This window comes from Bufo gargarizans, chromosome 6, assembly GCF_014858855.1.
Source record: "Bufo gargarizans isolate SCDJY-AF-19 chromosome 6, ASM1485885v1, whole genome shotgun sequence".
Taxonomy (NCBI): Eukaryota; Metazoa; Chordata; class Amphibia; order Anura; family Bufonidae; genus Bufo; species Bufo gargarizans.
In genome coordinates this window covers 43,478,020-43,505,836 of record NC_058085.1, presented here as the reverse complement: position 1 = coordinate 43,505,836, position 27,817 = coordinate 43,478,020, and the positions used below count along the sequence as shown (strand labels likewise).

The window sequence follows — 27,817 nt, the reverse complement described above, 5'->3', positions numbered from 1 at the left end:
GATTCCCAGTGAGCCAGTTCTTCAAAACAACATATCGGATCCACTTTCTCTTGCCACATCAGCAGCGTAGGTGCAGAGTCGTTCTTCCACAGCAGAGGGACCAGCAGGCGGGCAGCAGTTAGAAGTAACATTGACAGGTTGTTCTTAGAAGGGGTGAGGGACATATTGGGGCACCAAAGCAGGACTAATTGCGCATCTAGACTTATAGGGGAGCCACAAATGTGCCCGATTCGGCTCTCAATATGTGTCCAGAAGGGACGGATAAGACTGCAGGACCACCATATGTGAGATAGGGACCCCTTCTCTGTTCCACACCTCCAGCACTGATCGGGTATTTCGTGATTAAGATTATGGAGGAATTCAGGTGTTTTGTACCAACGTGTAAGTAGCTTAAAGAAATTTTCCTGTATTTTGATACAACGACTGAATCCGTGAGAATTGGAGAGGATAAACGCCTTTTCGGGTTCTGAGAGGCGGTACGAGAGCTCCCTCTCCCAGGCCACCAGAAAGGATAGTACTGGGGGTGTGGAAGAGAGTAACTCCTTGTAGAGAGTTGACAAGGGCTTCTTCGGGGGGATCGGCATATCTAGTTTCTTTTCCAGCCAGGTGGGTTCTTCCGTGCAGAAGGGAGGGAGTTTCAAATTCGCAATATCTTTGCGAAAGGCAGCAAGAGCCAGGAAGGATTGCTTTTGAACCTCAGGTAAGGCACGAATCGTGTCCCATGCCAAGTCCCCAGCTGTAGATACAACTTCCTGTAGTGTGTGGTTAGACAACTGATACCAAACACCTGAAGGGGCAGTGGTCTCAGGGTGAACTAAGTTTTGTAATAAGGGAGGTGGGGGCTTGGGAATCTCAGATCTTTAGATCTATAGAGTTTAGCCCATTCAACGAGCATGCCCTTCCAAATGGGGGAGACAAAGGAATGTGAGGGCGTACAGCTACGGACCCCCCACAGGACGAGATAGTCCTTATATGTAACTAGGCCTCGCTCTAGAGCTGTGCATAGGTTTGGGGGGCTTCGGGAAAGAAGAGAGAAGCACCTATTCAGGTGCATGGCAGTGTAATACAGGTGGACATCGGGAAGGCCGAAGCCACCAATCCTCTTTTCCCTCGTCAATGTGGAATAAGCTATCCTAGATGGTTTGTTAGTCCATAGGAAAAGGGAGAATCTCCGACGCAACTCTGTAAAATACGAACGCGGGAGCCATATGGGTAACGTCTGCAGCAGGTATAAGAGTTTGGGAACAATGAAGGTCTTGAGATAATTCTTCCTGCCTATCCATGAGATGAAGGGAAGTTTAACCAACTGTAGATGGGATTTAATTGAGTTAAGCATAGGGGTGTAATTAAGGCCGTAAAGGTCATTCAGATTCGCAGAGATGTGAATCCCCAAAAATGTGATGTCCCGAGCGGCCCAAGTGAAGGGGGTGGAGCGTTTAAGCGACGCAACAAGAGCGGGTTTACAGGTGACATTCAGGGCAAGGGATTTGCTATAGTTGATCTTGAAATTGGAGACCCATCCGAATTCTTCAAATATAGAGTGTAGCCGGGGGAAGGATTTCTCAGGGTTGGTGGTCATAATAAGGAGGTCGTCTGCAAATGCAGCCGTGAGGTGAGTGTGGGAGGCTCTCTGGAGACCTTCAATATCGGGATCTTGCCTGATTTTGCACAGGAGAGTTTCCATGACTATCACGAATAGCGAGGGGGAGAGAGGGCAACCCTGCCTAGTGCCATTAGTAATGGCAAAGGCGGGTGAAAGAGTGCCGTTGACTTTGACCCTGGCAGAGGGGGCTGAGTATAGAGAGAGAATAGCTGAAATAAGTTGGTCAGGAAAGCCAAATTTCGACAAAGCCAGTGACATATACTGCCAGCTCACTCTGTCAAAAGCTTTCTCTGCATCAGTGCTCAGCAGAGCTAGCGGAGTAGAAGTAGACTGTGCCCAGTTCATAGGATGAAGGAGGCGGACAGTATTCTCATTGCCCTGTCTGCCAGAGACAAAGCCAACTTGTTCTTTGTCAATAACATCCGGGAGAACTTTTTGAATCCGTTGAGCCAGGATCTTAGCCCACCAATTAATGTCCGTATTTAGTAGGGAGATAGGGCGGTAGCTGCCACATTGCAACGGGTCTTTATTCTCCTTATGAATAATGGTGATGTGGGCTGTAAGTGACTGGGGAGGGAGGTTGCCACCACCCAGGAGATAATTACACGGTTCCATTCCCGTGTAGGGAGAGTGGACAGCTAGACTGTCAGAAAGACGGGGGCCATGGTCCGACAACATGATGTTGCCTATTCGGGTGTTCACAATTTGTTTGACATGCTCAGAGGAGAGAAAGACATAGTAGTTTTATTCTTGTACATAGGAGCAGTATTATACTAGTTATATTCTTGTACATAGGAGCAGTATTATACTAGTTATATTTTTGTATATAGGAGCAGTATTATAGTAGTTATATTCTTGTACATAGGAGCAGTATTATAGTAGTTATATTCTTGTACATAGGAGCAGTATTATAGTAGTTATAATCTTGTACATAGGAGGCAGTATTATAGTAGTTATATTCTTGTACATAGGAGCAGTATTATAGTAGCTATATTCTTGTACATAGGAGGCAGTATTATAGTAGTTATATTCTTGTACATAGGAGGAAGTTTTATAGTAGTTATATTCTTGTACATAGGAGCAGTATTATAGTAGCTATAATCTTGTACATAGGAGGAAGTTTTATAGTAGTTATATTCTTGTACATAGGAACAGTATTATAGTCACTGGCATACATACAGGAGTCGCAGTTGCAACCAGGCCTGGCACTCCAGGGGGTCCGGCCGCCTGTGGACCCCTGGCCCCTGCAGTAGTGCTATACCTGGGGCCCAGTGCTCCTTGTTTCTGCATGGCCCGCCCCTTTAATATACTTACCCTCCCCGGCCAGCGCTTCACTGTCCTGAGTGCATACAGCGTCAGGATGTAGTGCGCACACTATAACCTGACGCTGCAAGCTGAGAAGAGCGACTTCTGCCGGAGAGGAAGAGTAGCCGCGGTGCAGAACAGGTAAGTATGTTGTGGCCTGGGGATCACTCTGTGGGCTGCTGCTGATTTATCTGAGATGATGGGGGCTGAGTGGGGGGCTGATGGGGGTCTTTGGGCTGATCTGAGGTCTGATGGGGGCTGACTGGGGTCTTTGGGCTGATCTGAGGTCTGATAGGGGCTGAGTGGGGTCTGATGGGGGTCTTTGGGCTGATCCGAGGTCTGATGGGGGCTTGTATATAGTGATATGGACCATGCTGGTATAACCTGGGCATCTCCTGTATATAATTATATATGTACAGCTGGTATAAGTTATACATCTTCTTGTATATAGTGATATGGACCATGCTGGTATAACCTGGGCATCTCCTGTATATAGTTATATATGTACAGCTGGTATAAGTTATACATCTTCTTGTATATAGTGATATGGACCATGCTGGTATAACCTTGGCATCTCCTGTATATAATTATATATGTACAGCTTGTATAAGTTATACATCTTCTTGTATACAGTGATATGGACCATGCTGGTATAACCTGGGTATCTCCTGTATATAATTATATATGTACAGCTGGTATAAGTTATACATCTTCTTGTATATAGTGATATGGACCATGCTGGTATAACCTGGGCATCTCCTGTATATAATTATATATGTACAGCTGGTATAAGTTATACATCTTCTTGTATATAGTGATATGGAGCATGCTGGTATAACCTGGGTATCTCCTGTATATAATTATATATGTACAGCTGGTATAAGTTATACATCTTCTTGTATATAGTGATATGGACCATGCTGGTATAACCTGGGCATCTCCTGTATATAATTATATATGTACAGCTGGTATAAGTTATACATCTGCTACATACAGAGTTCTAGCATCAGACACATCTCTAGAAAAACTGTTAAGAGGAGACTGTGTGAATCAGGCCTTCATGGTAGAATATCTGCTAGGAAACCACTGCTAAGGACAGGCAACAAGCAGAAGAAACATGTTTGGGCTAAAGAACACAAGGAATGGACATTAGACCAGTGGAAATCTGTGCTTTGGTCTGATGAGTCCAAATTTGAGATCTTTGGTTCCAACCACCGTGTCTTTGTGCGATGCAGAAAAGGTGAACGGATGGACTCTACATGCCTGGTTCCCACCGTGAAGCATGGAGGAGGAGGTGTGATGGTGTGGGGGTGCTTTGCTGGTGACACTGTTGGGGATTTATTCAAAATTGAAGGCATACTGAACCAGCATGGCTACCACAGCATCTTGCAGCAGCATGCTATTCCATCTGGTTTGCGTTTAGTTGGACCACCATTTATTTTTCAACAGGACAATGACCCCAAACACACCTCCAGGCTGTGTAAGGGTTATTTGACCATGAAGGGCAGTGATGGGGTTCTGCGCCAGATGACCTGGCCTCCACAGTCACCGGACCTGAACCCAATCGAGATGGTTTGGGGTGAGCTGGACCGCAGAGTGAAGGCAAAAGGGCCAACAAGTGCTAAGCATCTCTGGGAACTCCTTCAAGACTGTTGGAAGACCATTTCAGGTGACTACCTCTTGAAGCTCATCAAAAGAATGCCAAGAGTGTGCAAAGCAGTAATCAAAGCAAAAGGTGGCTACTTTGAAGAACCTAGAATATGACATATTTTCAGTTGTTTCACACTTTTTTGTTATGTATATAATTCCACATGTGTTAATTCATAGTTTTGATGCCTTCAGTTTGAATCTACAATTTTCATAGTCATTAAAATAAAGAAAACTCTTTGAATGAAAAGGTCTGTCCAAACTTTTGGTCTGTACTGTATATATATATACATACACATGTGCGCGCGGCGTGTGTGTTTGTGCTTTAGGGTGCACACCCTAATGCAATAGGCTGCACACGCCTATGGTTAAGTCCCTGACCCCTGACTTTCAGTCCCACCCTCCTCTGACCCTCCACTCACCAATCAGGCGCTGCTGCTGCTCCCCCCCCCCCCCACGCCACCTGACACGCTACGTCGTGCATAATGCTACGTCGTGCATACGTTTATGGAGCCCCAGCCTGCCCTGGAGGACCTCACCCGTACCACGCTAAGCCCACCTGCCGTCGATCGGCTAGCTGCCCACTGTATAATATGCCCTGCTCAGGGCTCATGCTGCCACTGTTACTGCCGCATTGCCACAGTGTCCCAGGCCTTTGCACATTGCTATACACATGGGGGTATGTGCAGTGCATTGCACCCTAGTGTCTGTAGTATAGAATCTGTACTACAGACACTATGATGCAATGCTCTTCCCAGTCTGCACATACCCCCATGTGTATAGTAGGAGTGTACATACTAGGGTATACAGACTAGTTTTATTAAAATGTAAATAAGCCCCTCCCTCAATAAAAATGAGTCCCCGTTTTCCTACAATTTTTATAATTATGTAACTCTTAAAATTGTTTTAATATGGCCTTTGTACATAATTTTTCAAGTAAAGTCATATAAACCCCTTTTTTTGTCATTTTGGTGATTTTCCCAATTCATCGATAAAATTATGGACAACTTATCGATTATTCAAATAATCGTTAGCTGCAGCCCTAACCGTGTGTGGTCTCTTTAGAACTTACAATGGTGGGCACGGCCGCGCCGCTGCCAGGCCCCATTGGACTAATGCCACAGTCAGTGCACGAGGGGGGGGGGGCGGAGCATGTGTTGCCTAGGGGCGGGATGGGGTGGAGCATATGTTGCCTGGGGGAGGGCCTGCCCATGTGTTGCGTGGCCTATGTGTTGCCTGGGGGATTCCCCACCCCCCAGCCCCTAGCAGGAAGTTGCAGGAACCTTTTTGCTGGTGGCGGTGACGGCAGTCGACAGCAGGAAACCTCCCAGAAGTGCGCGCCATTCCGTGTGGGTCCGGAATTGTCTCTCCTCTCTGACCCAGCAACAAGGTAAGCCAAAGGGAGGGGGGCATCAAATAAAAGTATTTGATGTATGTATTCCCCATGTGTTGCCCGCCTGCTCCTTACCCCCTCTCTGTGAAAGCCCCTCTGCCCACTATACATCCCCTTCACCCCCCTGTGTGCAGCCCCTTCACCCTCCCTGTGTGCAGCCCCTTCACCCTCCCTGTGTGCAGCCCCTTCACCCTCCCTGTGTGCAGCCCCTTGACCCCCTTTGTGTGCAGCCCCTTCACCCCCTGTGTGCAGCCCCTTCACCCCCCCCCCCCCCCGTGTGCATCCCCTTCACCTCCCCTGTGTGCAGCCACTTCACCCCCTGTGTGCAGCCCCTTCACCCCCCCTGTGTGCACCCCCTTCACCCCCCTGTGTGCAGCCGCTTCATCCCCTCTGTGTGCAGCCCCTTCACCTCCCCTGTGTGCAGCCACTTCACCCCCCTGTGTGCAGCCCCTTTACCCCCTCTGTGTGCAGCCGCTTCATCCCCTCTGTGTGCAGCCCCTTCACCCCCTCTGTGTGCAGCCCCTTCACCCCCCCTGTGTGCACCCCCTTCACCCCTCCTGTGTGCACCCCCTTCACCTCCCATGTGTGCAGCCACTTCACCCCCCTGTGTGCACCCCCTTCACCCCCCCTGTGTGCAGCCACTTTACCCCCCTGTGTGCAGCCCCTTCATCCCCCCTGTGTGCACCCCTTCACCCCCCATGTGTGCAGTCCCTTCATTCCCCCCTGTGTGAAGCAATTGCCCTGTTGCCCCCTCCTGGATCCACCACTGGAGTCCCTTTAAATACACCGTCTGTTCATAGCTATTTCATTTACAGTGTATTTATCTGTACACAGTGGTGGAACTACCACAGTCGCTGTCCCGTCAACCCCTGCTGATGCACAGGGCCAGATTGGCACGGGAAATCCTGGTAGGCCTGAATAACTTCAGGGCCGGTGCACAGCCGCAACAGGTGGGGATGAGCAGTTAGTAGGTGACCGACAGTAGGGGACCACACGGCACAATGCTCCCCTCTTGCGAATCACTGCATGTAGATTGGCAAAGTAGAACGTGGTCTGACAGGAAGGAACGTGGTCTGACAAGCACTTCCTTTTAGACCGCATATATCAGTCTGCTCGGCCATGCTACAAAGAGTTGGAGGTGAGGGTGGAGAGACACATGGAGGAGCTGGGGACGCGTATTCAGGGCTGCAGTTTATGGTGGAATTATGAGAATAATTATCATGTAATATTAGGTTAAGTTTTATTGTACTTTATTTACAAAAAACTAGTTTTTCCAAGTATGTCATCCTATCAACATGAGTGGTGCTCAGAAACGTAAACAGAAAAGGGAAGAGAATTTGAGAACTGGGAAACTTCCAAAAATAAGCAGCTACTTTTCCACTCCAACAGCTGCTAGTGTTCCTCCTGTACAGAGTAACACTGAAAGTGAAATGTCTGTGGAAAGTGCTGTTGATGTCACAGAGGTGGAAATCAGCGAGTGCACTTACTCCAGTTCTTCAGATATAGCGAGCGATGATATCCCAGATGAAGGTAGTAGCACAAGTCTACCAACTAAAGAAATAGTGCAGACAACCGAAAGCACCAAATCAGGTGATGATTTTGAATTGTTGAAACCTACAGAGGCTTCTATAGAAAGTATTGTTGTGGGAGAGAAACATGTTACTGATAGGGGACATTACCCTATTACAATAATGGATTCAAATATCAAAAGATTTATAATAGCTCATGGCCCGTGCCGACCTCCAGGACTTTTTCCACGAGATGATGAGAGAAGGTGCTTTTCTGAAAGCTATTATGTACGAGTTACGATGTGGCAATGCTACTCACCTAAACTTAACGTAGCCTACTGTGAACCATGCTGGCTGTTTGGGGACCGTAAAAAGACAGGATTTGAACCTGCATGGGCAAAAACAATACAGAAATGGCAAAGGCTTTCTGCAAGAATTCAGGCTCATGAGTCTTCCAAAACTCATATAGAAGCCTGTGTAGTGTATAGTGGAGGAAGAACAAAACAATTGATGAGGAAAATGAAAAGCAAATTAGACAGGAAAAAACTATTGGAGGCAAGTATTACATAGAATTGTTAATGTTACATCGACAATGTAGCTAATCTTGCCTTCTGGGGTCATAGAGAAAAAATTGGCGAGGTCAACAATGGGAATTTTCTCTCCATTATAGAGCTGCTCGCGGAGTATGACCCTGTTCTAAAGCAACTCCTACAGTTACCCAAAAATCTGTCAAATACTTAAGTCCTAGAATACAAAATTAAATTATACAAATACTTTCAAATAAGGTCCGGAACATCATTGTGTCGGAAATATAATGGATACTACACAGAATATATCAAAAGTTGACCAAATGAGTCAAATATTCAGATATGTTTGTGTGGAAAGAGATGAAAGCCAGAGAGCAACTAGTGTTGAGACCAAAGAGTTTTTCCTAGGGTTTCATGCCGTTGAGGACCAGAGTGCTGCAGGCCTTGAACATGATATTGTCTCTTGCATAGAGAGCAACGGCCTCAATATAACAAAATGCCGTGGCCAGGGGTATGAGGGTGCAGCGACAATGAGTATTCAGGTGTTCAGGTTCGAATTGCACAGAGACAAAAAAATGCCTTGTATGTACATTGTGCAGCTCACAATCTGAACCTGGTACTTCATGATTCTGTTGAGAACATACCAGAAATTTCTAGTTTTTTTTTTAAGTCATGCAAGAATTGTATATTTTTTTGGGGGAAAGCATAAGCAGATGGAACATTCTTTCATCATTCTCTACAGAGTCCGCACTTACATTGAAAAAACTTTGCCCCACTCGATGGTCATCTCGCCATGATTCACTGCTTGCTCTACTCTTTCGTTTTGTAGACATTATGCAAGCTTTAACAAAAATAAACTTGATGTCACCCAAGCCTAAAGAAAGAGATGATGCTGCTCGCCTTGGGACAAAACTAGGATCTTTTCAATTTGTTTGTCTCGTTGTCCTGCAAAGCAAGATTTTGGACACCATAAATGTGGTTTCTAAATTGTTGCAGTCAGAAAATATGGATTTATCCAGTGCAGCACATCTAATACGAAAGGCAGCTCAAGTCCTTTCGAAATATAGGGATCATTTTGATGGAACAAAACAAACCGCGGTAGAACTGGCAGAAAAGTAGGGCATCCAGACGCAGTTCGAAAACAAGAGAGTAAGAAAAGTGAAGCGTCACTTTGATGAACTTTCAATAGATGAAAGGTTGCAGGATCCAGAACAATACTTTAAAACGGGTGTGTTTTATAGGTGTTTAGACATTGTGACCAACCAGCTGCCTAACCGATTTGCTGGAATAAGCAATGTCATGCAGAGATTTAATATACTTCAGCCCACAGTCCTTGCCTCTGAAACTGATGATGATTTGTTCAAAGCTGCTTCACAGCTACAGGAATGCTACCCAGAGGACATGTCACCAGCTTTCCCAGAACAGCTTCTGAGCTTCCATTCAACATTTCAGGAAGAGATTCGAAGATGCTCCACTGTAAAGGACCTGTCTCATCTTCTATTTGTTGAAAATTGTGCCTTGTCATCCAATCTACAAGATGTGTGCATAGCGTTGCTACTGTTCCTCACCATTTCAGTTATAGTTGAAAGTGCAGAAAGGTCCTTTTCAAAATTTAAGTTAATAAAAAATTACTTGAGAAGCACCATGTCACTACAGAGACTTTCTGGCCTAGCTCTGTTAAGTATTGAAAATGAGAGAGCTAGAAAACTTTACATTGAAACCATTGTGGACAACTTTGCTAAAATGAAAGCACGTCAGAGTCCATTTTAAAGGGATTCGTAAGTTATCAGTTGTGCCTTGCGTTCTGCCTTCAGTTCGGCCTTTAGTTTGGCTTGCAGTTTTGAGTTTATACTACCCTTTGTTGCATGGTTTTAAATTGTTGTACTAACTAAGTGATTTAACAGTTTATTCTTTCTATCTTGCTTTATTGTTACTAAAAAGTGCTAATGCATGGTTGTTCTTTATTTACTTTACAAATCGCTAGTCAGACCACACATGGAGTACTGTGTACAGTTCTGGGCTCCTGTGAACAAGGCAGACATAGCAGAGCTGGAGAGGATCCAGAGGAGGGCAACTAAAGTAATAACTGGAATGGGGCAACTACAGTACCCTGAAAGATTATTAAAATTAGGGTTATTTACTTTAGAAAAAAGACGACTGAGGGGAGATCTAATTACTATGTATAAATATATCAGGGGTCAGTACAGAGATCTCTCCCATCATCTATTTATCCCCAGGACTGTGACGAGGGGACATCCTCTGCGTCTGGAGGAAAGAAGGTTTGTACACAAACATAGAAGAGGATTCTTTACGGTAAGAGCAGTGAGACTATGGAACTCTCTGCCTGAGGAGGTGGTGATGGTGAGTACAATAAAGGAATTCAAGAGGGGCCTGGATGTATTTCTGGAGCGTAATAATATTACAGGCTATAGCTTCTAGAGAGGGGTCGTTGATCCAGGGAGTTATTCTGATTGGAGTCGGGAAGGAATTTTTTATTCCCCTAAAGTGAGGAAAATTGGCTTCTACCTCACAGTTTTTTTTGCCTTCCTCTGGATCAACTTGCGGGATAACAGGCCGAACTGGATGGACAAATGTCTTTTTTGGCCTTATGTACTATGTTACTTTCTGCAGATAGGTCTTTTCGTTGTGTCGTGGTTGTTTATTTAAAAGTTTAATTCAAGAAGAATTTTACATTACGGAGTTGGAAGGCATCACGTTTGAATTGACCAAATTGGAAGTTAACATTGTTTGTCTTGCAATCCTGTTTCATGAATAAGATTCCTCGTTATCGAAGATTTGAGTAAGTTTCTTCTGTTACGTGGCTGAACTACATAGGAATTGTTTAAAATATACAGTGAAATGCAATATTTAGAATAAAGTGGTAAGTTATTGCTGTTTCTTATTTCTGCAGGTTCAAAATTCATCCATCTCGCAGTAGCAAATAAAATATTGTTTTGAATCAGTGGAGAATTTCAGTAAGTGGAAAGTATTTTTTTTTTCTTGGTCCAATTGTACAATAATTGTTACGGTAGAGGCAAAGGAAAAAGGATAGCAAATAAAAATCTCTTTTAGGCTCCTTTCACACTAGCGTTCGCTGGTCCGCTCGTGAGCTCCGTTTGAAGGAGCTCACGAGCGGACCCGAACGCAGCCGTCCAGCCCTGATGCAGTCTGAATGGAGCGGATCCGCTCAGACTGCATCAGTCTGGCGGCGTTCAGCCTCCGCTCCGCTCGCCTCCGCACGGACAGGCGGACAGCTGAACGCTGCTTGCAGCGTTCGGGTGTCCGCCTGGCCGTGCGGAGCCGTGCGGATCCGTGCGGATCCGTCCAGACTTACAATGTAAGTCAATGGGGACGGATCCGTTTGAAGATGCCACAATATGGCTCAATCTTCAAGCGGATCCGTCCCCCATTGACTTTACATTGAAAGTCTGGACGGATCCGTCCGAGGCTATTTTCACACTTAGCTTTTTTTAGCTAATATAATGCAGACGGATCCGTTCTGAACGGAGCCTCCGTCTGCATTATTACGATCGGATCCGTTCAGAACGGATCCGATCGAACGCTAGTGTGAAAGTAGCCTTAAATTGATCGTTGAATGAAAATAAGCTTCATAGACTAGTTCATCACACCAAAACTTCCTGTATAAATGTGTCTGCCTTTTCTTATTTTGTAGGTCTGTCTCCAGTTCAAGAAGGATGAGGAAAGTTTTTGGAAAATAAACTTTTCTTTCTTTATTATTTATTTGACTATTGTTGGTCTACACCAAACTGTTAATGTCCCTAATAAAGTTGTTTTTGGTGGAGTATGTATGCATCATTTTTTTCATTCTGCATGCTTATAATGACATATAATGTACATACCTCCCAACTCTTGCCCCTGGCAAATCACGCAGAGGTAGAGCTTGGCAGGACAGCAGGATTGCCATCCAAAAACGGCCTGTCCCGCACAAAGCGGTACTGTTAGGAGGCATGTTGGGTGAATGATAGGGGAGGTAGTGGGGGAGGTGGTGGAGGCAGGTTAGTGGGGGGCAGCGGTGGGTTGGGGGGGGGGGTGGCAATGGGGATTGGGCCCCACGGATCAGTTTTGCATCAGAGCCCCAAGGATTGTGTGTACGCCACTGATTATACTAGTTATATTCTTGTACATAGAAGCAGTATTATAGTAGTTATATTCTTAACCAAATTTATTTTTATTCAAAGAGTAAGGCATATCAATCGATCACAAACCATCGTAGCATCACTGGTAAGGCATAGTCACAAATCGGCCCTGGACGTGATCACAAATGCATGTCAGTGCAACACATGTTGTACAAAATGATACATCAAATGTGACAGACAATAAAAATCTAATATAACACAAATAACAGGAAAAGAGAGGGAAAGAAGGGAAAGGAAGGGGGGGGGGGGGTAGGGGAGTTTTCCCCAACTCCGTCAGGGGAACTTCCTATATGTCTTCCAGGGCGACCAGATTTTCAGAAAGCGGGAACGCGTGCCAGATTCCCAGTGGGCCAGCTCTTCAAACCTGTAGATCTGATCCACCTTATCCCTCCACATCGAAACAGTGGGAGGTTCAGTATCCTTCCAAAGCAGCGGGATGAGCAGTCTCACCGCCGTGATGAGCATAGTAGGAAGATCAGATCTACAGGGGGAAAGCGAGTCATTAGGGCACCAAAGCAGGATCAGTTTAGGATCCAGCTTAACCTGCTTAGCACACACCTCATTTATCAGAGCTTCTATACTGGTCCAGAAAGCTCTAATATTTTCACAGTGCCACCAAATGTGTGACAGAGAGCCTACGTCTTTTTTACACCTCCAGCACTCACTTGGGAAATCTGCATTAAGCCTATGCAAGAACTCCGGGGACTTGTACCATCTCGTAAGCAGCTTATACGAGTTTTCTTGTACCTTAATACACACTGTGAGAGTGTGTAAGGACAAAAGCCCTTTCCGGGTCTGTAAGGTGGATGGACAATTCCCTTTCCCATGAAGAAAGGAAATGTAGCTCAGGAGGAGAGGCTGAGAGTAACTTCTTATATATGGTAGACAGCGGTTTAGGGATCCTACGGGCATCTGATAGTCTCCTAGACAGCCAAGAGGGGGTTCCAGAGGTGGTGGGGGGTGGTAGCTTAATCATCTTAACCACTTCAGCCCCGCTAGGTGAAACCCCCTTCATGACCAGGCCACTTTTTACACTTCGGCACTACACTACTTTCACAGTTTATCGCTCGGTCATGCAACTTACCACCCAAATGAATTTTACCTCCTTTTCTTCTCACTAATGGAGCTTTCATTTGGTGGTATTTTATTGCTGCTGACATTTTTACTTTTTTTGTTATTAATCAAAATATAACGATTTTTTTGCAAAAAAATGACATTTTTCACTTTCAGCTGTGAAATTTTGCAAAAAAAACGACATCCATATATAAATTTTTCGCTAAATTTATAGTTCTACATGTCTTTGATAAAAAAAAAATGTTTGGGCAAAAAAAAAAAATGGTTTGGGTAAAAGTTATAGCATTTACAAACTATGGTACAAAAATGTGAATTTCCGCTTTTTGAAACGGCTCTGATTTTCTGAGCACCTGTCATGTTTCCTGAGGTTCTACAATGCCCAAACAGTAGAAAACCCCCACAAATGACCCCATTTCGGAAAGTAGACACCCTAAGGTATTCGCTGATGGGCATAGTGAGTTCATAGAACTTTTTATTTTTTGTCACAAGTTAGCGGAAAATGATGATGATTTTTATTTTTATTTTTTTTCTTACAAAGTCTCATATTCCACTAACTTGCGACAAAAAATAAAAAATTCTAGGAACTCGCCATGCCCCTCACGGAATACCTTGGGGTGTCTTCTTTCCAAAATGGGGTCACTTGTGGCGTAGTTATACTGCCCTGGCAATTTAGGGGCCCAAATGTGTGAGAAGAACTTTGCAATCAAAATGTGTAAGAAATGGTGAAATCCGAAAGGTGCACTTTGGAATATGCGCCCCTTTGCCCACCTTGGCAGCAAAAAAGTGTCACACATGTGGTATCGCCGTACTCAGGAGAAGTTGGGGAATGTGTTTTGGGGTGTCATTTTACATATACCCATGCTGGGTGAGAGAAATATCTTGGCAAAAGACAACTTTTCCCATTTTTTTATGCAAAGTTGGCATTTGACCAAGATATTTTTCTCACCCAGCATGGGTATATGTAAAATGACACCCCAAAACACATTCCCCAACTTCTCCTGAGTACGGCAATACCAGATGTGTCACACTTTTTTGCTGCCAAGGTGGGCAAAGGGGCACATATTCCAAAGTGCACCTTTCGGATTTTGCAGGGCATTTTTTACACATTTTGATTGCAAGGAACTTCTCACACATTTGGGCCCCTAAATTGCCAGGGCAGTATAACTACGCCACAAGTGACCCCATTTTGGAAAGAAGACACCCCAAGGTATTCCGTGAAGGGCACGGCGAGTTCCTAGAATTTTTTATTTTTTGTCACAAGTTAGCGGAAAATGATGATTTTTTTTTTTTCTCTTTTTTCCTTACAAAGTCTCATATTCCACTAACTTGCGACAAAAAATAAAAAATTCTAGGAACTCGCCATGCCTCTCACGGAATACCTTGGGGTGTCTTCTTTCCAAAATGGGGTCACTTGTGGCGTAGTTATACTGCCCTGGCAATTTAGGGGCCCATATGTGTGAGAAGTACTTTGCAATCAAAATCTGTAAAAAATGACCGGTGAAATACGAAAGGTGCACTTTGGAATATGCGCCCCTTTGCCCACCTTGGCATCAAAAAAGTGTCACACATCTGGTATCGCCGTACTCAGGAGAAGTTGGGGAATGTGTTTTGGGGTGTCATTTTACATATACCCATGCTGGGTGAGAGAAATATCTTGGCAAACGACAACTTTTCCCATTTTTTTATACAAAGTTGGCATTTGACCAAGATATTTTTCTCACCCAGCATGGGTATATGCAAAACGACACCAAAACACATTCCCCAACTTCTTCTGAGTACGGCGATACCAGATGTGTCACACTTTTTTGCAGCCTAGATGCGCAAAGGGGCCCAAATTCCTTTTAGGAGGGCATTTTTAGACATTTGGATCCCAGACTTCTTCTCACGCTTTAGGGCCCCTAAAAAGCCAGGGCAGTATAAATACCCCACATGTGACCCCACTTTGGAAAGAAGACACCCCAAGGTATCCAATGAGGGGCCTGGCAAGTTCATAGAATTTTTATTTTTTTTCGCATAAGTTAGCGGAAATTGATTTTTTTTTGTTTTTTCTCACAAAGTCTCCCTTTCCGCTAACTTAGGACAAAAATTTAAATCTTTCATGGACTCAATATGCCCCTCAGCAAATACCTTGGGGTGTCTTCTTTCCAAAATGGGGTCAGTTGTGGGGTGTTTGTACTGCCCTGGCATTTGAGGGTCTCCGCAATCATTACATGTATGGCCAGCATTAGGAGTTTCTGCTATTCTCCTTATATTGAGCATACAGGTAATGAGATTTTTTTTTCCGTTCAGCCTCTGGGCTGAAAGAAAAAAGTGAACGGCACAGATTTCTTCATTCGCATCGATCAATGTGGATGAAAAAATCTCTGCCAAAAAAAAAAAATGGAGGGGAAAGGCGTCTGCCAGGACATAGGAGCTCCGCCCTACATCCATACCCACTTAGCTCGTATGCCCTGGCAAACCAGATTTCTCCATTCGCATCAATCGATGTGGATGAATAAATCATTGCCGGGATTTTTTTTTTTAATATATATATATATACAAAGTGCTTGCCAAAGCATAGGAACGCCGCCTCCTCCTCAGCTCGTATGCCTTGGCAAACGTATCTGTCACTGCAGAGGAGAAAATCCCGTCTTGCAGCGCCGCATACACCGACTTGCGTGTAATCTGACAGCAGCGCAATGCTTCTGTCAGAATGCACATCGGTGCTGCAGCTAGTAGATCGGTTGGTCCACCTGGAAGGTAAAAAGACAAAAAAAAAAAAAAAAACCAGGCCACAACGCAATAATTTTATTAACTTTGGAACAGAACATGTAACTTTAACTTTTGGAACTAAACATTAACCTGTTTGCTTACCTGTTTTTTTTTTTTTGTTTTTTTTTTTACCTTTATAGAACAAACCTCTCCTTCCCCATGGGTCAATGTGCAAAGCGCAAATCGCCCAAAGATGTGGCGAAGTGCGTTATGCACTTTGTCCCATGTGAAAGGAGACGTTTGCAGCAGCTGTGAGTGAATGGGCCCTAATAGCCCTGTGTGCCTATCCTGGTGAGATGTGATCCCTATGCTAGGTGTACCTGTGTGTGGTACTTTCGGAAACACTCCCCTAAGCATAGGGCAGGGTGGTCGGGACAGTCAGGACAGAAATAACGGGTGTCACGCCTTATTCCACTCCTGCTACAGACACGACATTTTTTCCGGGGTGGCGGTCGGTTTGAGGTACCAGCAACGACACTGGGGAAGTGTCGCTCGTGTAGACGGCTAACTACACTGGTGGATGGGGCCACGGAACCTCCTGGATACAGGAGGTTCGCGATGATCTCTTCCTGAAATTTGAGGAAGGATCCAGTTCTCCCAGCCTTACTGTAGAGAACAAAACTATTGTACAGAGCCAATTGAATTAAATATACAGACACCTTCTTATACCAGCGTCTGGTGCGTCGGGAAACTAAATACGGAGCCAACATCTGGTCATTGAAGTCGACCCCTCCCATGTGGAGGTTATAGTCGTGGACTGAGAGGGGCTTTTCAATGACACGGGTTGCTCGCTCAATTTGGATTGTCGTGTCTGCGTGAATGGAGGAGAGCATGTAAACGTCACGCTTGTCTCTCCATTTCACCGCGAGCAGTTCTTCGTTACACAGTGCGGCCCTCTGCCCCCTTGCAAGACGGGTGGTAACGAGCCGTTGGGGGAAGCCCGCGCGACTAGTTCGCGCGGTACCACAGGCGCCAATCCGTTCTAGAAACAAATGCCTAAAGAGGGCCACACTTGTGTAAAAATTGTCCACATAAAGATGGTACCCCTTGCCGAATAAGGGTGACACCAAGTCCCAAACTGTCTTCCCACTGCTCCCCAGGTAGTCAGGGCAACCGACCGGCTCCAGGGTCTGATCTTTTCCCTCATAGACCCGAAATTTGTGGGTATAGCCTGTGGCCCTTTCACAGAGCTTATACAATTTGACCCCATACCGGGCGCGCTTGCTTGGGATGTATTGTTTGAAGCCAAGGCGCCCGGTAAAATGTATTAGGGACTCGTCTATGCAGATGTTTTGCTCAGGGGTATACAAATCTGCAAATTTCTGGTTGAAATGGTCTATGAGGGGCCGAATTTTGTGGAGCCGGTCAAAAGCAGGGTGGCCCCTGGGACGGGAGGCGGTGTTGTCGCTAAAGTGCAGGAAACGCAGGATGACCTCAAATCGTGTCCTGGACATAGCAGCAGAGAACATGGGCATGTGATGAATTGGGTTCGTGGACCAATATGACCGCAATTCATGTTTTTTTGTCAGGCCCATGTTGAGGAGGAGGCCCAGAAAAGTTTTAAATTCGGAAACTTGGACTGGTTTCCACCGGAAAGGCTGGGCATAAAAGCTTTCCGGGTTAGCGGTGATAAATTGTGTGGCATACCGGTTTGTCTCTGCCACGACTAAGTCTAAAAGCTCCGCAGTCAAGAACAGCTCAAAAAATCCCAGGGCCGAACCGATCTGAGCCGTCTCAACCCGAACTCCAGACTGGGCGGTGAAAGGGAAAACTACGGGTGCGGCTGAAGTTGGGGACTGCCAATCAGGGTTTGCCAGCACCTCTGGGATTCTAGGGGCTCTACGGGCACGTCTTTGCGGTGGCTGCGACGGGGTCACTACTGCACGTGCCACCGTACCAGCTTCAACTGCCCTTCTGGTGCTCGCTACTTCACCAGGTTGTACGGCAGTGCTGGTACTAGGTCCAGGAAGGGCTGGGCTGCTGGTGTATGCCTCACCACGTAATCCGACAGCACCAGCCCCACTCTGCTGCTCTTGAAGCGGATCCTGCGCAACCTGCGGTCTAGCGACACGGGGCCGGGTACGCCTGGTGCTATCAGGGACCTCAGCCTCCTCGTCCGAACTTTGGGTCAGAGAGCCACTGCTTTCTACAGGTTCGTATTCTGACCCGCTGGATTCATCAGATGAGGGTTCCCACTCCTCATCCGACTGGGTCAGAAGCCTGTAGGCCTCTTCAGAGGAATACCCCCTGTTTGACATGTGGGCAACTAAATGTAGGGGTATTCCCTGAGACTACCCAAGAAAAAAAAAGCAAGCCTGTCTTACAAAGTGGAGGCTAGCGAAGTACCGGAGGCTGCTGCGGTTGATAAAAAATATCAAAACTGATTTTTTTATCGCCGCAGTGCGTGTAAAGTGAATGTGCAGTGATCAAAAAAAAATAATTTTTTTGTCACTGCGGTGGGGCGGGTGTGGGCGAACGCACGTGTGGGCGACCGATCAGGCCTGATCGGGCAAACACTGCGTTTTGGGTGGAGGGCGAACTAAAGTGACACTAGTACTATTATAGATCTGACCGTGATCAGTTTTGATCACTTTCAGATACTATAAAAGTACAAATGCTGATTAGCGATACGCTAATCAGCGAATAACGGACTGCGGTGCGGTGGGCTGGGCGCTAACTGATCGCTAACTACCTAACCAAGGGACCTAAACTATACCTAAAACCTAACGGTCAATAACAGTGAAAAAAAAAAGTGACGGTTTGCACTGATCACTTTTTTCCTTTCACTAGTGATTGACAGGGGGGGATAAAAGGGGTGATCAAAGGGTTAATTGGGGTGATCTGGGGGCTAAATGTGGTGTGGTGGGTACTCACAGTAAAGATGTGCTCCTCTGCTCCTCTGCTGGAACCAACCGACCAAAAGAAGGAGCAGAGGAGCACAGCAGCCATATAACCCCATCATATTTACTAATATGTGGGGTTATATGCCTGCTGATTGGATTTTTTAAAAATCAGCAGCCTGCCAGCCAATGATCGTGGCCGGCAGGCTGCTGACGAAATAGTCTTCTGCGAAATGCCGGCCCGCGATGCGCATGCGCAGGCCGGCTGTGACGTAATCTCGCGTCTCGCGAGAGGACGCGCCGATGCGTCCAGGAGGAACTAAACAACCACCTCCCGGACGCATCGGTGCGTACAGCGGTCGGGAGGTGGTTAATCTCCTTCTGCAGGGCAAAACGCTGTAGGAAGGAAGCTTTTTTGACTTTAGGGTCATTCAAGACCGTGGACCAATCCAGGGACCCATCCGGGGACCTAATCTCACTTAAAGGGGTCTCGGCCAAAAGAGGCCAGATACCTGAGGGCTTCTCAGCTTCCGGATGGACATAAAACTGTAAAGAGGAAAGCGGAGTACCCGGTATGGGAAACTCAAGTGTTCTATCCTTAAACTGCTTGGCCCACTCAACAAACATACCCTTCCATAGGAGTGGCAAAGAGGAACTACCCGGAGAACAAGGGGACAACCCCCAGAGAATCCGCTTCATTCTAGTGGAGAGCAGGGAGCGATCAAGACACACATATGGAGCACTATAAGTGCTATTGAGGAGGGATAGACCTCTAAATAGTTGAAAGGCCACATAGTAGGAACGTATGTCGGGCAAACCAAAGCCACCAAACCTCCTCTCTCTGGTCAGCACCGAATAAGCAATTCTGGAGGGTTTACTTCCCCACAAAAAGAGGGAGAAAACTCTGCGGATGTCTACAAAAAATGAGTGCAGCAGCCAGATAGGCAACACCTGCAGAAGGTACAAAAATTTAGGAGCTATAAAGGTCTTGAGGTAGTTCCTCTTGCCACACCAGGAAATAAACGGCAGTTTAATAGAGTGCAGCTGCTTCCTAACTGAGGACAATAAGGGGGCATAATTCAGAGCAAATAAGTCCTTCGCCTGAGCCGGGACGTGCACACCCAAAAATACTATGTCTTTTGTAGCCCAGTGAAAGGGGGTAGTATTCTGAAGGGCCTCTTTAACCGATTCTGGACAAGTAACGTTAAGGGCTATTGACTTGCTATAGTTGATTTTAAAATTTGACACATAGCCAAACTCCTCAAAAAGAGACAAAAGCCTAGGGAAGGATGTTTCGGGATTGGAGGTCATGATAAGTAGATCATCTGCAAATGCGGCTGTCAAGTGGGTCCGAGAATCAATGGTCAAGCCCCTAACCGCAGGATCCTGCCGGATCTTACACAGCAGAGTCTCCATCACTATGACAAACAGAGATGGGGAGAGGGGACATCCCTGTCTTGTCCCATTGGATATGGAAAAGGAGGGAGAAAGCGTACCATTTATTTTGAGTTTGGCAGACGGGGCTGAGTTCAGAGTGAAGATCGCAGATATAAACGAATCTGGGAAACCAAACCTCGACAGGGCCCGTGACATATAATGCCAACTGACCCTGTCGAAGGCCTTCTCCGCGTCCGTGCTCAGCAAAGCCAGAGGCGTAGAGGAGCTTCTAGCCCAATCCATAAGATGGAGCAAACGTATCGTGTTTTCACAGCCCTGTCTGCCACGCACAAACCCCACTTGCTCGCTATCAATAAGATCCGGCAGGATCAGCTGTATGCGCTGCGTCAGTATCTTGGCCCACCACTTGACATCCGCATTTAGCAGTGAAATCGGGCGATAACTGCCACAGTGGAGGGGGTCTTTGTTTTCCTTATGGATTATAGTTATGTGGGCCTCTAACGTTTGGGGGGGTAGAGAGCCTCCAGACAGGAGGAAATTACAGAGTGCCTGAAAATGAGGAGTCAAAACGTCCTTGAAGGTCTTGTAATATGATATAGGGAGTCCATCCGGGCCTGGACTTTTACCTGAAGGAATGGAGGAAAGGACCTTGCCAATTTCCTCTCTTGATACAGGGGCGACTAGTTGGGAAGCTTGTAGGGGACTAACAGAGGGCAGCTTCAGAGTGGACAGGAACTCATCTGTGGCTTGCTCAATAGAGGCTGAACCAGGACGGTCTGGAGTGGGGAGGTTATATAGATCCGCATAAAAAGCACTAAACGATTTTGCTATATCGCGAGTCGACTTGTGCTTATTGCCTTTCGCATCTAGAATAGCAGGAATGAATGAATCCATGTGGGGTTGCTTAGCCATGGCAGACATCAGTTTATTCCCTTTGTTCCCATGAGCATAAGCTTTAAACCTGGAGCGGAATATAAGTTTCGCTGATTTGGCGTTGAGCAAGTTTTTCAGTCCCGTCCTGGCCTCCACCAATTCAGCAGCCACAGCCTGAGCCTGGGTTTGCTTATGAGTCAGTTCAAGAATCGCTATGCGGGACAGCAGGTCATCTACAGCCTTGGAGCGCAACTTTTTAACATGCGAGCCCAGGGAAATTAATTCTCCTCTGACCACCGCCTTATGAGTCTCCCACAAGATGGAGGGGGAGGGAGGAGGGTCGCCCACTGCATTAAGAGAGAAGAATTCAGACATAATCCGGGAGATTCTAACTGCATTGGTAGGGTCGGAAATCAATGTGTCATTAAGACGCCATATTCTCTCACGTTTAGGAAGAGCTGTCATAGACACTCTGAGAAATACTGGGGCGTGATCAGAAAGCGTAATGTTCCCAATCCTCGTGTCTACCACCTGAGAAATATGGGGGGAGGATAAAAACAAGTAGTCCAACCTATGGAAGGATTTTTTTGCGTTTGAATAAAACGTATAATCCCTACCAGAGGGATGCATAGTGCGCCACACATCAATAACCCGCAACTTCTTCAGCGCAGTCTTCAGACGTCGCAGAAGTTTGTGGGACAACTCAGACCTCTGGGAGGACGAGTCAAGGCCTGGCTCCATAGTTACATTAAAGTCACCTCCTAATATTAGCATGCCCTCACTAAAAGCCTGTAATTGCTCAAGAGTCCGATCTGACCCCTATTAGGGGCATATAAATTAGCCAGGGTAACAGGCGCGTCAGCGATGTGCCCCTTAACAAATAAGAAGCAACCATCAGTGTCCGCAAGGACAGCGGAGTGTTTGAAGGGTAGGCGCTTGTGGACGGCCACGCTGACGCCCCTGCTAGCCGAGGCAAAAGAGCTATGAAACCATTGTGGGAATGCGTTTTGGGACAATTTCGGGATCTTCCCTGATTTAAAATGAGTTTCTTGGAGGAATACAACGGAGACCTCATCTTTCAGTAACAAAGAGAGCACCTGAGACCGCTTACATGGCTCGTTCAGACCCTTGGCATTCAGTGAGGCAACTACAACAGAGGCCATAGTAGAGACAGAGGAGGCCTGTCGGCCCAGAGCAAGAGAACATCCAGTCTGGAAAGCCACGGACGGAGTAAGGAGAAGGAGGGAACAGGGAAAGTCAAAATAAAAATAAACAGAACAAATGAGACAGTAACACAACCCAAATAACAAAGAATGTCTCCCCATGGACAGGGAGCACGTGACCCCACCCAGCATCTGACAAGATGGAGATCCTTTTTCATAGCGGCAAACAGCCGGGATCTATCAGAGGGGGGCTCCTGTGGGGCCACCGGGGGTGGAAAGGTAGGGGGTGAGGGAGAGGACATAATCAGTAACATAACTGACAACAATGCAGACATATAACCCCCGCATAACTAACAGTGCAGTCAGTGTTCTAGTGCACAGCTCGTAACCTGCGTCTCATGCAGGCAAGGTAGTAAAGCATAGGGTCAGGCCCAAAACCCATGAGAACGGGGCAGTGGGCCAAGACCTAAAATAAGTCCAAATGGACAAACGATTAAACTTCAGCTCAGGCAGAGCCAGACGGAGTTCCTACGTCTTGGGACCCAGCAAAGTCACAGAACATTGAACTCAGTGAAGAGTGAACAAAAGCGCCTTCAGCGCTTCCCGGAACAAAGTCAGGTAACAGGTGCTTGCGACCGTCCTTTTCCTTGTTTCCCAGCTCTGGAAGGTGAAACCTGCTGCCACAAATCTATACCCGGAGGGGTAGGCAGGGGGTCCCCTTGATCAGCCGGCATCCACTAGGGAACTGTGATGGGTTCAATCCCAAGAGGGCCCCAAATAGCTTTCAGGTCACCCGGGGTCCGCACCGTATACTGCCTCCCGTTTTTCAAGATGGCCAGACTGAAGGGATAGTGCCATCTGAATGGCGTAGCTGTGGCTTTAAGGGCCTCTAGGAGCGGCTTCACGATGCGTCTTTTGGCTAAGGTGGAGGGGGCCAGGTCCTGGAAGAAAAGGACTGGGGTCTCACCGTACATGATGCGGTCGGCCTCCCTTCCCGCCTTGAGCAGTGCAGCAGTGTCCACATAGCTTAGGATGCCGCATACTACATCCCGCGGCGGCTCACCAGGTTTTGGCTTGGGCCTTAAGGCTCTGTGGATGCGCTCAATCACAATCAGAGCTGCTCTCTCAGCTCCCAGCAGGGAGGAGAAAATTTCACATGCGACTGAATGAAGCGCGTCAATCGCAATATTTTCGGGTAGGCCGCGGATGCGAATATTTCGCCGCCGGCTCCGGTTCTCCTGATCCTCTATGCGCATCAGCGCATCATTTAGCAAGTCTCTGTGGGTTTGCAGGGCTGCGCTGGTCTTACCCTCATGCACCAGGATGGCTTCCTGTGCTAGCTCCAGGGACTCCACACGATTCCCAATATGTCGCAGATCTCCTTTTATCTCCTCCAAGTCCTTTTTAAGAGGTGCAAGAGCAGACTCCAGGATGTCCCTGAGGGCTGCTTTGGAGAGTGAGGAGCTCTTTCGCAGTGGTCTGCAATCAGAAACATCAGAAGTGCTTCCTGCCTCAGAGCCTTCCTCTGCTTCAGAGAGCTGCCGCGCCTTCTTGTATGTTTTCACAGCAGCTGGAGTCCTGGGCTGTTTCTTAAGGTATTTATCCATCTCCGGTTGCCTGGAACGGGCCCCAGTCGGCTCTGGTGTCTCAGGGTGACGGTCCTTGCCTGGTTTCCCCATTGTCACCGAGAAAATAGCTAATAAAAGGGGCTATAATAGCTGCCAGGGAGAGGAGCTCAGGAACAAGCAGCCATTCAGCTCCAAGGTCAAGCTCCGCCCCCATAGTAGTTATATTCTTGTACATAGGAGCAGTATTATAGTAGTTATATTCTTGTACATAGGAGGCAGTATTATAGTAGTTATATTCTTGTATATAGGAGCAGTATTATAGTAGTTATATTCTTGTACATAGGAGGCAGTATTATAGTAGTTATATTCTTGTACATAGGAGGCAGTATTATAGTAGTTATATTCTTGTACATAGGAGCAGTATTATAGTAGTTATATTCTTGTACATAGGAGCAGTATTATAGTAGTTATATTCTTGTACATAGGAGCAGTATTACAGTAGTTATATTATTGTACATAGGAGCAGTATTATAGTAGTTATATTCTTGTACATAGGAGGCAGTATTATAGTAGTTATATTCTTGTACATAGGGGGCAGTATTATAGTAGTTATATTTTTGTACATAGGAGGCAGTATTATAGTAGTTATATTCTTGTGCATAGGAGCAATATTATAGTAGTTATATTCTTGTACATGGGAGCAGTATTACAGTAGTTATATTCTTGTACATGGGAGCAGTATTATAGTAGTTATATTCTTGTACATAGGAGGCAGTATTATAGTAGTTATATTCTTGTATATAGGAGCAGTATTATAGTAGTTATATTCTTGTACATAGGAGGCAGTATTATAGTAGTTATATTCTTGTATATAGGAGCAGTATTATAGTAGTTATATTCTTGTACATAGGAGGCAGTATTATAGTAGTTATATTCTTGTACATAGGGGCAGTATTATAGTAGTTATATTTTTGTACATAGGAGGCAGTATTATAGTAGTTATATTCTTGTACATAGGAGGCAGTAATATAGTAGTTATATTCTTGTACATAGGAGCAGTATTATAGTAGTTATATTCTTGTACATAGGAGGCAGTATTAAAGTAGTTATATTCTTGTACATAGGAGCAGTATTATAGTAGTTATATTCTTGTACATAGGAGGCAATTTTTATTAGTATAAACAAACATAACAATACATTCAATCTCAATGAACAGAAACAATGGTCATTTACCAGAAATCATACATATCCAACAGTATAAATAATAATAATAATGATGATAACTTTAACTTAACAATAGTCCATTGCTGTTAAAGGAAAATATAGTAAATAAATCAGTAATAAACACAATTCCATTATAATGACAAGTCCACATCCACCATATGTACATTCCTCCATAACACCCTGTTTCTCTCTTTTTTCCTACATTCTAAGTTTTTTATCCACCTCAGCTCTGACAGGACCAGGTTCACCGCTTGCCTCTGATGGAACGGCTCGCTATGTACGGACACTTTCGTTCTAGTATGCCAGTGGTAGTATTTAATGACTGTAATAATCAGGTACATGGTCCCCCGGTCAATGTCAGATATACTGGTTGGTACCCCATAGATGATGTCTGGGTATGTAAGATGCCGCAGTCTAGGGATCTTTAACCTAGAGGATACTTCCTGCCATATTTTCTGCCCCTCCTCGCATTCAGATATAAAATGTGCCATTGTCTCCTCCTGTTGACATCCTAAGGGACACTTACACTCTGACACACTCAGATGTTTTAGATTCCCCTTAACATAAAGCTTTCCCTGCAAGGACAGCCAGGCTATGTCAAAAAAAATTGCGGGGAGCCTGACTCCATTAAGAAACCTCAGACTTTCTTTTAAGGTTACCGTTGTACAGTCTTTTAACCACTTAAGGACCACAGGTTTATACCCCCCTAGTGACCAGGCCCTTTTTTACAAATCGGCACTCCACAACTTTAGCGGTTTATTGCTCGGTCATGCAACTTACCACCCAAATGAATTTTACCTCCTTTTCTTCTCACTAATAGAGCTTTCATTTGGTGGTATTTTATTGCCGCTGACATTTTTACTTTTTTTGTTATTAATCGAAATTTAACTATTTTTTTGCAAAAAAATGACATTTTTCACTTTCAGCTGTAAAATTTTGCAAAAAAAACGACATCCATATATACATTTTTCGCCAAATTTATTGTTCTACATGTCTTTGATAAAAAAAAAATGTTTGGGCAAAAAAAAAAATGGTTTGGGTAAAAGTTATAGCATTTACAAACTATGGTACAAAAATGTGAATTTCCGCTTTTTGAAGCAGCTCTGACTTTCTGAGCACCTGTCATGATTCCTGAGGTTCTACAATGCCCAAACAGTAGAAAACCCCCACAAATGACCCCATTTCGGAAAGTAGACACCCTAAGGTATTCGCTGATGGGCATAGTGAGTTCATAGAACTTTTTATTTTTTGTCACAAGTTAGCGGAAAATGATGATGATTTTATTTTTTTATTTTTTCTTACAAAGTCTCATATTCCACTAACTTGCGACAAAAAATAAAAAATTCTAAAAACTTGCCATGCCCCTCACGGAATACCTTGGGGTGTCTTCTTTCCAAAATGGGGTCACTTGTGGGGTAGTTATACTGCCCTGGCAATTTAGGGGCCCAAATGTGTGAGAAGAACTTTGCAATCAAAATGTGTAAAAAATGACCGGTGAAATCCGAAAGGTGCACTTTGGAATATGTGCCCCTTTGCCCACCTTGGCAGCAAAAAAGTGTGACACATCTGGTATCGCCGTACTCAGGAGAAGTTGGGGAATGTGTTTTGGGGTGTCATTTTACATATACCCATGCTGGGTGAGAAAAATATCTTGGTCAAATGCCAACTTTGTATAAAAAAATGGGAAAAGTTGTCTTTTGCCAAGATATTTCTCTCACCCAGCATGGGTATATGTAAAATGACACCCCAAAACACATTCCCCAACTTCTCCTGAGTACGGCGATACCAGATGTGTCACACTTTTTTGCTGCCAAGGTGGGCAAAGGGGCACATATTCCAAAGTGCACCTTTCAGATTTTGCAGGCCATTTTTTACACATTTTGATTGCAAGGTACTTCTCACACATTTGGGCCCCTAAATTGCCAGGGCAGTATAACTACGCCACAAGTGACCCCATTTTGGAAAGAAGACACCCCAAGGTATTCCGTGAGGGGCATGGCGAGTTCCTAGAATTTTTTATTTTTTGTCACAAGTTAGCGGAAAATGATGATTTTTTTTTTTTTCTCTTTTTTCCTTACAAAGTCTCATATTCCACTAACTTGCGACAAAAAATAAAAAATTCTAGGAACTCGCCATGCCCCTCACGGAATACCTTGGGGTGTCTTCTTTCCAAAATGGGGTCACTTGTGGCGTAGTTATACTGCCCTGGCAATTTAGGGGCCCAAATGTGTGAGAAGTACCTTGCAATCAAAATGTGTAAAAAAATGACCGGTGAAATCCGAAAGGTGCACTTTGGAATATGTGCCCCTTTGCCCACCTTGGCATCAAAAAAGTGTCACACATCTGGTATCGCCGTACTCAGGAGAAGTTGGGGAATGTGTTTTGGGGTGTCATTTTACATATACCCATGCTGGGTGAGAGAAATATCTTGGCAAAAGACAACTTTTCCCATTTTTTTATACAAATTTGGCATTTGACCAAGATATTTTTCTCACCCAGCATGGGTATATGTAAAATGACACCCCAAAACACATTCCCCAACTTCTCCTGAGTACGGCGATACCACATGTGTCACACTTTTTTGCTGCCAAGGTGGGCAAAGGGGCACATATTCCAAAGTGCACCTTTCAGATTTTGCAGGGCATTTTTTACAGATTTTGATTGCAAAGTACTTCTCACACATTTGGGCCCCTAAATTGCCAGGGCAGTATAACTACGCCACAAGTGACCCCATTTTGGAAAGAAGACACCCCAAGGTATTCTGTGAGGGGCATGGCGAGTTCCTA

At 45.4% G+C, this 27,817-nt stretch overlaps 1 long non-coding RNA gene across 1 annotated transcript in view; it reads left to right on the top strand.

Annotated features, from left to right (window-relative positions):
• LOC122942334 overlaps positions 1 to 11,788 on the top strand; it is a 34,684-nt gene extending 22,896 nt beyond the window's left edge. Inside the window, exons 2-3 of the long non-coding RNA XR_006390541.1 lie at positions 10,895 to 10,958; positions 11,657 to 11,788. This is a non-coding gene — a long non-coding RNA (uncharacterized LOC122942334). The remainder of the gene's footprint in view (positions 1 to 10,894; positions 10,959 to 11,656) is intronic.
• Positions 11,789 to 27,817: the final 16,029 nt, after the last annotated feature.